At 32.9% G+C, this 12,029-nt stretch overlaps 1 non-coding gene across 1 annotated transcript; it reads right to left on the bottom strand.

Moving 5' to 3' along the window:
• Positions 1-2,691: 2,691 nt before the first annotated feature.
• TRNAT-UGU (transfer RNA threonine (anticodon UGU)) lies at positions 2,692-2,764 on the bottom strand. The gene has a single exon. It is a non-coding gene; the product is annotated as a tRNA-Thr (tRNA).
• Between the last annotated feature and the right edge of the window lie 9,265 nt (positions 2,765-12,029).

Raw genomic sequence — 12,029 nt, 5'->3', positions numbered from 1 at the left:
TCAGATCTATCCGTTAATTAATAGAAATAGCAAGCTCAGCAACAGAATCAAATTGCAGCTATATCAGATGACGATTCGTCCTATAATCACCTATGCCTCTCCGGCCCTGGAGCCACACCTCTAATGCTAACATTATCAAAATACAGAGAGTGCAGAACAAGTGCTTGAGAATGATTCTGAACGCCCCGTGGTATGTTAGAAACAATCAACTCCACAGAGACACAAATATTCCCTATATTTTCTCTTTTCTACAATCCTTAGCAACCAAGATTTTCCTAAAGACGTCCACACATCCCAACGATTTATTTCAGCAAGCTGCAGCATACGATCCAACGGACATATTCAAATATAGAAGACCAAAAGTTATATTAGCATCCCATAGCGATGCATAATCTCCATGCCCATTCAGGGCGAGCAAACTGCTCATAAATTTTACCCTCACTGTAACCACAACAGATAGTGGGGAATATGAAAAGAATCTTGCTTCACCCCTAAAGACATAATTGTCAATTGTCAAATCTTTGTATTTCTAGCCTGGCTCCCACTGATGAGACCTCAATAAAGGTCTAAACTAGTCTGGGTAGTGGCCCCTTGCCTTATATATATATATATATATATATATATATATATATATATATATATATATATATATATATATATATGGAGGACATTTATTTATTGGAGTAAAGATTCCATGAAAGACTGAAGTTAAATATCTTTGAGTGATTCTTGATAGTAAATTCCTATTCAGCAAACATATATAAGTTACATTACCTCGAAGACATCCAAAGTCTTAGCACAGCTCTGCCCTATGATCCACAGACAAAGTAAACTGGACACGCAAACAAAATTAACAATTCACAAGATGGTAATTCGACCGGTCATCACTTACGCATCCCCAGCGTGGAGCGACACTGCAAATTCAAACATTCTAAAACTTCAGAGATTACAGAATAAGTGCCTGAGGAAGATTCTGGATGCCCCTTGGTTTATAAAAAACACCCAGATCCATAGAGAAGTTAATATCCCTTATATCTCTTCCTTTCTCATAAATCTAGCTGAGATGTTATTTACCAAGACAAGTAACCACCCAAACCCGTTAATCAAGGAAGCCTCGGAATATAATGAAGCAGAAATCAACAAATATAAAAGACCAAAGTCTATCTTAAGTTCAGCTGAACACAGCTAACTTCACTGTCCTCAATGGGCGAGCATATAGCTCACAAACACTCCAGTCAAAGTTCTTTCAATACAGACAAAGGCGAATATGAAAATAAATTTTGCTTCACCCATCTAGCCAGAAGTGCTATTCGTTATTATTTGTTTATGATTAGTTTGATGTAGGTCATCTGATGTAAATAAGGTAATTAACTTATTTAAAGACTTCTATCGAATATCGATACTTTTGTTAAAAATCCGATGTGTGTATCAGTTTGTTTCAATCGGACCATTTGTAATAATGCAATAAGACTAATAAGGTTATAGTTTTATAGTACATAAGCCAAAAAAATAGTCGACGTTTTATAAATACTATAACCTTTGACACACACATCGGATTTTTACAAAAGTGTTAATATTCGATAGAACTCTTTAAATAAGGCAACTATGTTGTTGCAGATCATAAGTCCCTCTGTAAAACTGCACCAGCTAATCGCAATGCCTATTTGAGATCTATGAGCTCCATTAATTGCATAACGATTCTAGATTCAAATGTTATAATAATAATGAAGGCTCTATGGATCACTATAGTTCATACACATTCCTATAGTTCCTATTAATTTTGTTAGCTCAGTGTAACTTCTGATATCAGGCAAGTTATCTCTACAGTTCTGTGGTTATATTTCAATAGATGGATAGAAATATGTCGTTATGTGTCTGCAATTTCAGCAGGCAAAGGACTTGTAGAATATCATTGATCATGTCCTGTCTGGGCTTTGTTGGCGTCAGTCCAGCCGCCCAACATATCGGGTGACCTCACTGGCAATCCATTTATTAAATATCAGATATCATTTGTTTCCCGTAGACGGCAGGGTGCTTTTAACAGATAACCTGTTTTACCGAATTCATCCTTCTAGATTGGAAAACTGAAGCACGATCATGTTGTGTTCAGTGGCGCCATCTACAAGTCATTCATCATTGTTTGAAATACCAAAATCATTCCACACCGAAATATAAAGTGGTATATTCACCTGTAAATATCTATTTCAGGAATTTTAGTGCGTGGATCATGCTTGTAATTTCTGTTTATTTAGATAGTTGACATTGACGACATGGAGATTTGTTTCTTTTTCTTTTCCAAAAGACTACAGTTAAAGATTGGAAGTTGATTTACTAAGACCGTCAATATTTAGATTCTCAAAAGAACTATCACAAAATATGAATGCTTCCATAACTTGCGGATGGTACGTTATCTAATTAATGCCATTTTTTTAAAAGAATTAAATATAATAGTACGAGTCCGATATCCCAATGGTTAACAACTCCAGACTAGAGCTGTACTTTTCCCTTACTATCTCCTGTTTTTTAATCTGACCTACAAATTTGACCGGATTCATTTTGACTGTGGAAATTTAGTATTTTCACAATACTAAATTCCGAATAGTAATAAACTAAAATTTAAAACATAAATAAAAGTACTATGTTTAGCGAGCATTAAGTTGGGAAAATTCTTACACCAAGTCAAAAAACAGAAGCCTCTAGTGAGGATTGAACTCACGACCCCTGGTTTACAAGACCAGTGCTCTAACCACTGAGCTACAGAGGCAGTTGCCAGAATTTATTAGAAAATGTCTCTATATGTTAACAACTGTTACCTAATGAATTGTGTAATATTTTGCAGTTAAAACACATTTGGTGTATTGGTTGTAAGAGAAAGTTTTGACTAGCCAGATTCCAATTGTAAGTTTATGGTCGTGATTAACATAGGAGAAAAATACGAAAAATAAAGTATTAAATAAATGTCATTTTTTTTTGGGGGGGGGAGACTTGTCTGCACTACTCACTCCCTCAGATGTCAATTAAAATCACTGACAGTCTTGGGAGAGCCATCAATGATTGGTTGCTGCCCAGTTTCCAAACGTCAGTTACGGGCTAAATGGCCTTGCTTACTACTTTTGGGAAATAAAAGGCATTAGCGGATTTTTATATTATTTTATTTATTATTTTGTTATTTTTATTATTTATTATTATTTTGAAATTATGATCAAAGCAACTAAGTCTATTACACCAGTGTAATTATGCCTGTAAATTACGTATATTTTTCTGTTCAGTTTTATTTTGGGCCAAAAAAAAATTTTCACCTCCGTACGAGACTAGCTAACTCACCTTAACATGAAAAAAAATTATAAATATTTTTGGAGTTCGAAACTGGATTCAAACCTACATCTTTTCAACCGGAGAGCCTGGTCGATGGCGATATCTGGCTGAAAAGTTATGGAGGTTCGTTGAATTAATAAATAAGTATAAGATTCTATACTAGAAAGGTATAGTATTTATTATTTTCTTATTTCTGAGTTGTTCAAAGCCTTTGTTATTCCTCCTATCAAAGAGTAGGTAGAGAAAAAGTTATACTCTTGTGTTTTTTAACTAGTGTGGCAGCCAATGGAGGGACAAAAAAAAATTTCAGCAAATGTTGAGTAACCTCACCTCACAGCTGAAAATAAACTCTTTGATAAGCTGAGAAATACGTGCTAACAGGGCATCGCTTCGTCTTTTGTCCTGGTCAACTTTGCCTGTGTAAAAACGCTAATAAATATTCATACAACAGCGACCAGGAGAAATCACCCGAATACCAATGACCCACACAATGCCGGTGGGGTTCAGGCGGCTTTCTATTAGGAGAACACGTAGTGGAACGCCAATGTGAAAACTTGAGAGTCTGCTAATCTCCTGCGATCACACATAGATACTCTATAAACCACCCTACGTCTTGGCCCGAAGCCAAATCTTCTAAAAGAGTTGGGTGACAAAAGGTGACTGAGCCTTGGATAGAATTAGATATACGGTTTCTTCGGCTTTTCTTGTAACAGAGCAAAATGATTTGTTTTTCTCGTCTTTGATAACACCTATTGGGATAAGAAATGATTGGTTCATCGATTGTGGAAAACCACATCGAAATTCTGCTGACTTGTCTTGCTTGTGTATGTGTCTGCCCTCTTTTAACTTATTTGTGTCTTTCAGAACAGGAATAGAAATTTGGAACGTGGTCGTAATTTCCTCTGATGATGCAAAAAAAAAATCAAATAATTATTTAAAATAATTCATATATTTTAACATACAGTTGACTCACATTAATCTCTCTCTCTAAGTTGATCGTTATGCAAACAAATATAATTAATTTAAAATTCAAAGCAGGACATTCACAAGAGCCTATGGGATTCTGCTTCTAAGGCGCTCCATATTTAAATATCCCATAAAATAAAACTTTTTCGTTATAAGTTATTATGAAAGTGTTATCAGGAAACCAGATACTATTAGACTACTGTTCCTTATAGTCTTGGAAATGCTATTCCAAAAGTCTGTGTGTTTTGATGAAGCAAAAACTGTAATTTTTGTAAGAAATAAACAATCTTACTTTTCTGAGACCGGTTATCTTGTCCTTAGTGGAAAAGGCCTAGAAAAATCTATTACTTCCTTAATGTGATTTGTTTAATATATATGTGTGGGTGGGTGGGGTCTTTAGTTCTTTTTAGTTGAATTCTAGACTAAATAGTTTCGAAACTAAACAAACTCTAAACTGGAAAATATGCAAGTTTTCGTTTTTTAAAATTTAAAAATATTCCTAAAAATATTTGGACTTTTTCAGTTTTTCTAAGCTTAGCTTATCTTTCCATTTGTTTTCCTCTTCTTTTTTTTTTCAGAATTTACATCAAAAATTCCAGTATAACAAATAATAATAATAATAACCAATTTGCGATGAATTAATAAAAAAAAAATTATCTTTAGTATATAGAAATCTGTACGTGCGATTTTAACGTCACAATACCGAAGTAACGACAGAGGAAATATTTTCTTCTTTATTTCCACAGTTCTCACTTGAGTTCGTCCAACAGTCAGTTAGATTAATTAGAACGTAGCCTTCTTAATTGCTGATGGTAACTGGTTAGGTTTGTGTCGCTGATCAAATTAAATTGTTGGTCGTGAGGGGAGATTTTGTGGTTAATTATTGCGATACGTGAAATGTTTAGCTGTGACTTGTTTATGAATTGGTAATGACGCTTAATGTGTGTGCGCACACGCACGCACGCACAAAGATTAAGCAAGTTACAAGATTCGGGAAGTTAAAGGACGAAAATATTAACAAATATTTAATTTAGTTCTGTTTCCACAATCCTATTTCTAAACATTATCGTACACCGCTGAAAACATTTGAATCAGTCCTTGTGTCATCTCTACTACATCTCAAAATATCAAGCTATACGAAGCTGATCAAAAGGTTGAAACATTTGTCATCAACTTAGTATAATATCGAGATGTGGGACTATAAATGGTGGTTTATTTAATTATACAATTTTTAAAAAAAATATAAATTATTTAAAAATTTTAATTATGAATTAAAGGTAGCATAAAAGTTACATTATTTTTTCAGAGAAAAAATAAATTTTTTTAAAACATACGTTGTACCATCTAACAATCAAACGTTTGTTGAAAGTATAGTCATGATATATATCACTATTTTCCATATATATATATATATATATATATATATATATATATATATATATATATATATATATATATATTAATCTCTTGCGCAATAGGTGGCGCTAATGTATTCACATACTTTCAGATGAGAGATTAATATTAAAATATATTGAGACTATCGTCATAAAATGTTTACATTTCATCATCTCCTGTACCTTCGTTTGAATTTGATGACGTAAAATGCTCAAAGTTAAATGCAATTGGCTGAGCAGATATGCATGACTCGACTACTTGAAAATTAATCAGAAAGGAGAGAAATTACCTGGTTATCTCACTCACCGGAGCTGTTTAGACAGATTCCATCGCTGAAAATATTCCCTCGATCTACCTTTACTAGGTATATCAACTTCCTTTCCAATATCATCTACCAGCACGTAAAGATAAATCAGGCTAATTACTTAACTTGTCCAAAACATCATTATGTAACGAACATTGCCAAACTACCTTTAATACTCCATAAATCTAATCTGTCTTCAATAATTAATCACCTTTTCAATACGCTCTGAGTTAAACTTTTTAGTTTTACATTATGCAAATAGAGAATAATTGAAAAGTTTTAAAAAAATTTCAGGTAATCATCATTTATTACATTTTTTCTTAGCTAATAAAATATTCTAAATTAAATTCTGTAAGCAATTATCAAGTTCTGATTATACAAAAGAATTTTTTCCCTCTTAACGCGTATTACAATAATGTAGGCATCGTTTATTTAGAGAAGCCTAAAACGTCCTCTACTAGCGTATCCTAGCACTGTATAAGGGAGAGAAAGAAGATGTAACGTCCCTCTAGCTATTTACACCAATTTCTGTCACATCAAGATGCGTTCTCTTATCTAACAGGGAGAATAACTTCCGTTTTCCCAGATGTCACGTGGGAAACCACTTCCGCTTTTGTACTCGGGTATGCCGATAGAAAGAAAACTGAGTAAACAACCTTATCTGCGCTTCTGGCGGGCAAAGTGGCTGTTTTATCACTTTTCGTGTAGCGTTTGTGTGCAGGAAGTTAACAGAACCGGAAGATTTAATCAATTATAGTCAACTGTGCAGGCAGTCTGCAAAAAAAAAAAAAAAAAAAGTGGTTTGATCAATGAGTACATATGCATGACTCCCGTGTTTGAACAAAGCATCTGAAGACAGGCTTTGAGTAGCTCAACCTTGGCACTCTTTTTCAATAAAAAAAAAAACGTTACACTAATTGACTTTCCTAGAAAAAAATACACTTCTTAGGACAGGTGTAAAAAAGGGTTGAAATATGATGTTCCCAAAATAACATGAAAATTGAATACGTTTTTACCCTTAGGAAAAATAACAAAAGATAAAGTGGATAAAAATCTTTGAATAACAGTCAGGAGAATGCGAGTTAGCAAAAGTCATAATGCTTTAGTACCGGACAAAGCTAGAGACATAAACATTCATCGACTATTGATAAGATTGAATAAATAAATCATTAAGATAAGATCACCAGTTACCCTGGTGATCTTATCTAGATATAAGGATTTTTGGATGATGTTTGATGCGTGCCAACAGGAACGTGGGAATAATATTCTAAAGTATGCAAAGGATAAACTCCAATGTGTAACACATGTGTTAGAGTTAGCAAAGAAGACTGGAAATAAAAATGACTTCACCTATTCTTGATACAAATATCTCACGCAATCTTGGAAGGATTATCACAAGTAGGCGAAGGAGGATTGACATTTTTTAGAAACAAGGCACGACGACGTTTTGGTTATATCAGAGTTTATCATTGGGTTCTTTTTGCATTGCGATGCATTTAAAGCATTGAGATATTACGGCTGTGAATACTTGGAGGCTTCCCCATTTATCAAATGAGGAAAATAAATGGGACGTGCCATCGTCAGTCGAAGTATTGTTAAAATTTTGTTAGTCAGAGAGCCACAAGATACCGGATATCCATTCTATACGATGGGCTTAGAAAATCTGTCATATATGATGAAATCTTTTGGAAATGGCAGGATTCACTGCATTGCTCCCAGTTTTTCTTTTATATTTGTTCAGAGATAGATGGAATAAGCAAGGATATCCACTTAAGGGTGCTACAGGCAGAAGGCCTATTAGAAGTTAGAAGGCATTCAGATCATGAAGAAGATAAGCATTGTCGATATCATTAGTTTACAGGACTAATTTCAGAAAGATAGGATAGTTGCTCACAGATTGCAAAAATGTTTTAAAGATGATGCAGAGGTTAATGGGGAACATAGGACGAGGTATGTATTTTTTTTTTTTTTTTAAAAAAAGAAAAACATTTTTTAAAAGAACTGTCTTTTTCAATAATTAGGATCTGTGTTTTGTCTAAATTTTTCATACTAGATCTACATCAATGTAAAATAATTTAAGGAGTCCTTTTCTATATTGTGTGGAGACATATGCAGGGTTATACAACTTACAAATATTTTGAGAAGGATAGCTATACCGTATTATGAAAAATCTAGCAGGCTTCACATTAAATCATCAAAGCTCTGAAAGATCTAAAAGCACAACTCGTGAATTCTGTCTTAGAATTAAAAAAAAAGTGCCGAAGAATAAAGATGTTCTTCATCATGTTATTCACGGAAATTGCAAATAGCAAGCTTGGGGAAAATACTATTTGTTTAAACACACGAATAAAAGTCAACAGAAACCTACAGTTAGTAATTCGAAACTTTATCGTCATATATTTGTCTCCATAGTAACAGCATGCGTACATTGCTACCATAAATATACAAATACAATACAATGTCTCTTACGGGCTACATGGGAAATGATTTTTGTATTTAAAATGAATACTTTGAACCAAACTCAATTAAGATAAAATATTTTAGAGATGAAATGTGCAGTGCTACTCTGCCTTATCTATAGAATAAATTCTGGAACGAATGACGTCACCATGGGAACTCATGCATAATGGTTCATCATTGTGTATGAATTATTCATCCCAAAATTTATCAATTTTGTTTCTTTTTTTTTATGTTTCCATCTGTATTTTGTCTTAGACTATATTCTTTCGTGCAATTTCTTGTGTTATCTAAGTAAAAAGACATCCTATTTAAACAAAACAAAATTAAATAAATGGTTATTCGTAAATTTTTCATAAACTTCCTTACAGGCAGAAGTACATAGGGATTCAACTGTTCTCAGGGAGAACATGCAATCTCTAATGTCTGTTATTTCGTATGAAGAACAACGGTTATTGATGGCCATAGCTAAGATGGATTCATATTGATCTTCTGAAATGTATATTTCATCTGAAGGTAAGTAGGCCGGCCTCATACAGAGATGAACAGAATTTCCTTCCCTTAAGCTCGGATGGTGTTTCTTCAGAAAAACAGACAAAAACCACCAGAAGAAGTACGCAATTGAAAGAATAATACGCTAGCTTCATAACTTATTGATACATCTTCAACTGAAAAACCATTATAAAAGCTGTTCGCTTCTTAGAGAGATTATTCCTGATCTTTCCAATCAAAACCTATTGTCAATATTGACTGTAAAGACTTCGTTAAGGAAAAAAAAAAGGTAGAGACTCTAAAAGAACGTACAGTGGCGATTATGTTCTGAGCTTGTTAACATGTAGAATATGCTTATGCTGTCTCTCTGAAACAGAAGATGAGAGTTAGGTAAGGTTGGATGCTAAATTATTTTCTGCTGGTTTAGTAGGATGGAAAACCCGAATTCCTGGAAGAAAACTCTGCCATATCCATGTGAGACCAGTCAATTCACCTTCAGCTGAAACCTCCTTAAATTTCACCTATTTATAAACGGGATTTGAACCCAGTTTGTATTGAATCGAAAGAAAAAAAAATAACCTGCGCATTTTACAGTTTCATCTGTCAATGAAAAGAGATGATGGCCATTTTACTGAAGCCACAGAGACTACAGTAGATAAATGGCAGTCAAGAAGAATGAACTGCCAGGAGATATCTAGATGGTGAAGGTGGATTTTACCAAGTCAGATTAAAATTTTTCAACTATTTATTATTTAAGCTCTGAACGGTCGTACCGTAAAACTATGAGAGAAAAATCGATTTCAGGATGTTGTCAGCATCCTTGATTGAACGGTTCGTGTAACGCACTCAACAGAGATAATCATCGATCGGATGTCTGACAGAGTCTCTCTCCTTTCAATTTATAACTATTTAAGGATTAAACTAACTGCTCTGTAATGCAGAAAAATTGATGAAGATTTGTATTGTTATAATCAAGTGAAAATAGAAGTGATTGAAATTACAGAATTGATTTGGATTGAAGGAAAGTATGAGTAATAAAGTAATAAATGACAGGTGAGTACTCTTAATTTTTATTTAATGAATTATATAAGCTATTTTGTCCGTTTAAATTGTTTCTATATGTGCTCTAAACCGAGTCATCTATAAGAGATGTGTACAAGGTTCTATCGTGTGTTTTAATTTATTATTATTTTTTTAATAATGCAAATTAGTTCGCGTCTACAGTAACATGTGAAACGTTTGAAGTATTCTATTGGAATTACGCCTGATTTTTACTCGGAGTTTGTTAGAAGGAAGAAGAAAAATCGTGTATTTTTATACACTTAAAGAAATTCTGAAAGGTAAAGACCATCTACGAAGAACTAACCGATTGTAGAGTTTTTCGTAAACAACAGAAGACAATTTTATGGAATAACACCCAAATTGCATTTTAAATAATAAATGCCAAATAAATAAACCAAATACATTTAACAGAATGTAGAAAAATTACTCTTATCAAAATAGTGTGAAATAAGACCGACTAAATGAGATTTCTACCTCATCATATTTGTTGATTGAAACCCTTAAGGATGCATCCTCTCCTAACCGCGAATTAGATATGCAGTGAATCATCTTTTACAGGGGCAATGACGCTCCTTATTGATACGCACGAATCAATTTGTTGTATATCATTTTATTATAATAGTTTGTTATATATTATATATGTTATAATACGCTAGCTAAATATCAACTGTGATTAATAGAGCAGTAAGAAATGTGTGGCTTTAAATGATTTCATTTGAGCTTTTCACTTAGCAGATAACCACATATTTGTTGATTGAAGCGCTTAAGGATGCATCTTCTTCTAACAGCGAGTGAGGCATGCAGAGAATCGTCTTTTACAGGGGCTATGAAGCTTCTGTTGTCACACTTGTTTGTCAGTACTACAACAAAATCATGTACAAGTTACGGCGCATTTAAACTAGTTCGATTTAAGCACATGTTTTTAATTTCTTCTTACTATTGTCTGAATAAGAAAATCACTCTTAGTGGATTATATAATTTAAATTCGAGCATAAGAAATGAAAGTTACTGAAAGAAATAATAATAAACTTGTAAAACATAACAGAGATTTGATCCTTATGGTACTGAATTTATTCCAGAGCGAGACTTAACAAGATAACAAGATACATTTTATAGGTACCACTTGAACGTCATAAAATTGGGCACTTAAATCGGAAGAGAGGAGAGTCAGTGCTTTCGTAGCCAGTTCTCTAGGACATAGTTACATTTGCTCTTCACTGAATATAAAAAAAAAAAAAAATGTGACAGTCATCTAAGATGATAAGAATTTTTTTTTTTTTTCAACTGAGGAAGACTTCAGTCAATTGCATAAGGCGGTAGGACAGAGTTTATCATTTAAAATATTTAAAATTTCCCGCAGAACAGTCAAACCAGCCTTGGAACCCATACAATGAACGAATATAATGACTAAATAACCTTAGTTGTTTTGGCCGTAAATTCTAAAAAACCACCACATCAACAACAATTTGAGTTTTATATATTTGTTTTTTTTTTTCAAATATATAAAATTTATTTGCTAATTCGATTATTTATTTGCTAAGCTATCGTATCATTGATCATGTAGAATGGATGGAAATATTAAAGTAATTAAAAAATAATTAACAAATAAAGAAATTGGTATATAATATAAAACAAGGGTGCATATATTAAACTCATGAGGGAGAGAATAAATATTTGCTTTCTTTCTATCTTATAAGTAAACAATATTAACTGAAGTGATTGCGACTATTAATATAACATGCATTACAATTTAAAGAAATGACTTAATGTTCAGCGATGAGATTCATTTGTCTTCTTTATATCACACATTACTGCACTAAAGATAAAATGCAAGGTTAGAAATTAGCACAGTAATGGACAGATTAAAATCTTGGAACAACAACAACAACAACAACAACAACAACAATAATAATAATAATAATAATAATAATAATAATAATAATAATAATAATAATAATAATAATAATAATAATAATAGTCAAATGACACTTTATTAATAATAATGAAGAAATGTGTCATCAACACAAGAGCAGACATG

The sequence above is a fragment of the Typopeltis vanoorti genome, chromosome 7, assembly GCF_054136105.1.
Source record: "Typopeltis vanoorti isolate ZY-2024b chromosome 7, IOZ_Tvanoo_1.0, whole genome shotgun sequence".
Classification (NCBI taxonomy): Eukaryota; Metazoa; Arthropoda; class Arachnida; order Uropygi; family Thelyphonidae; genus Typopeltis; species Typopeltis vanoorti.
This window is presented reverse-complemented; position numbering and strand designations above follow the sequence as displayed.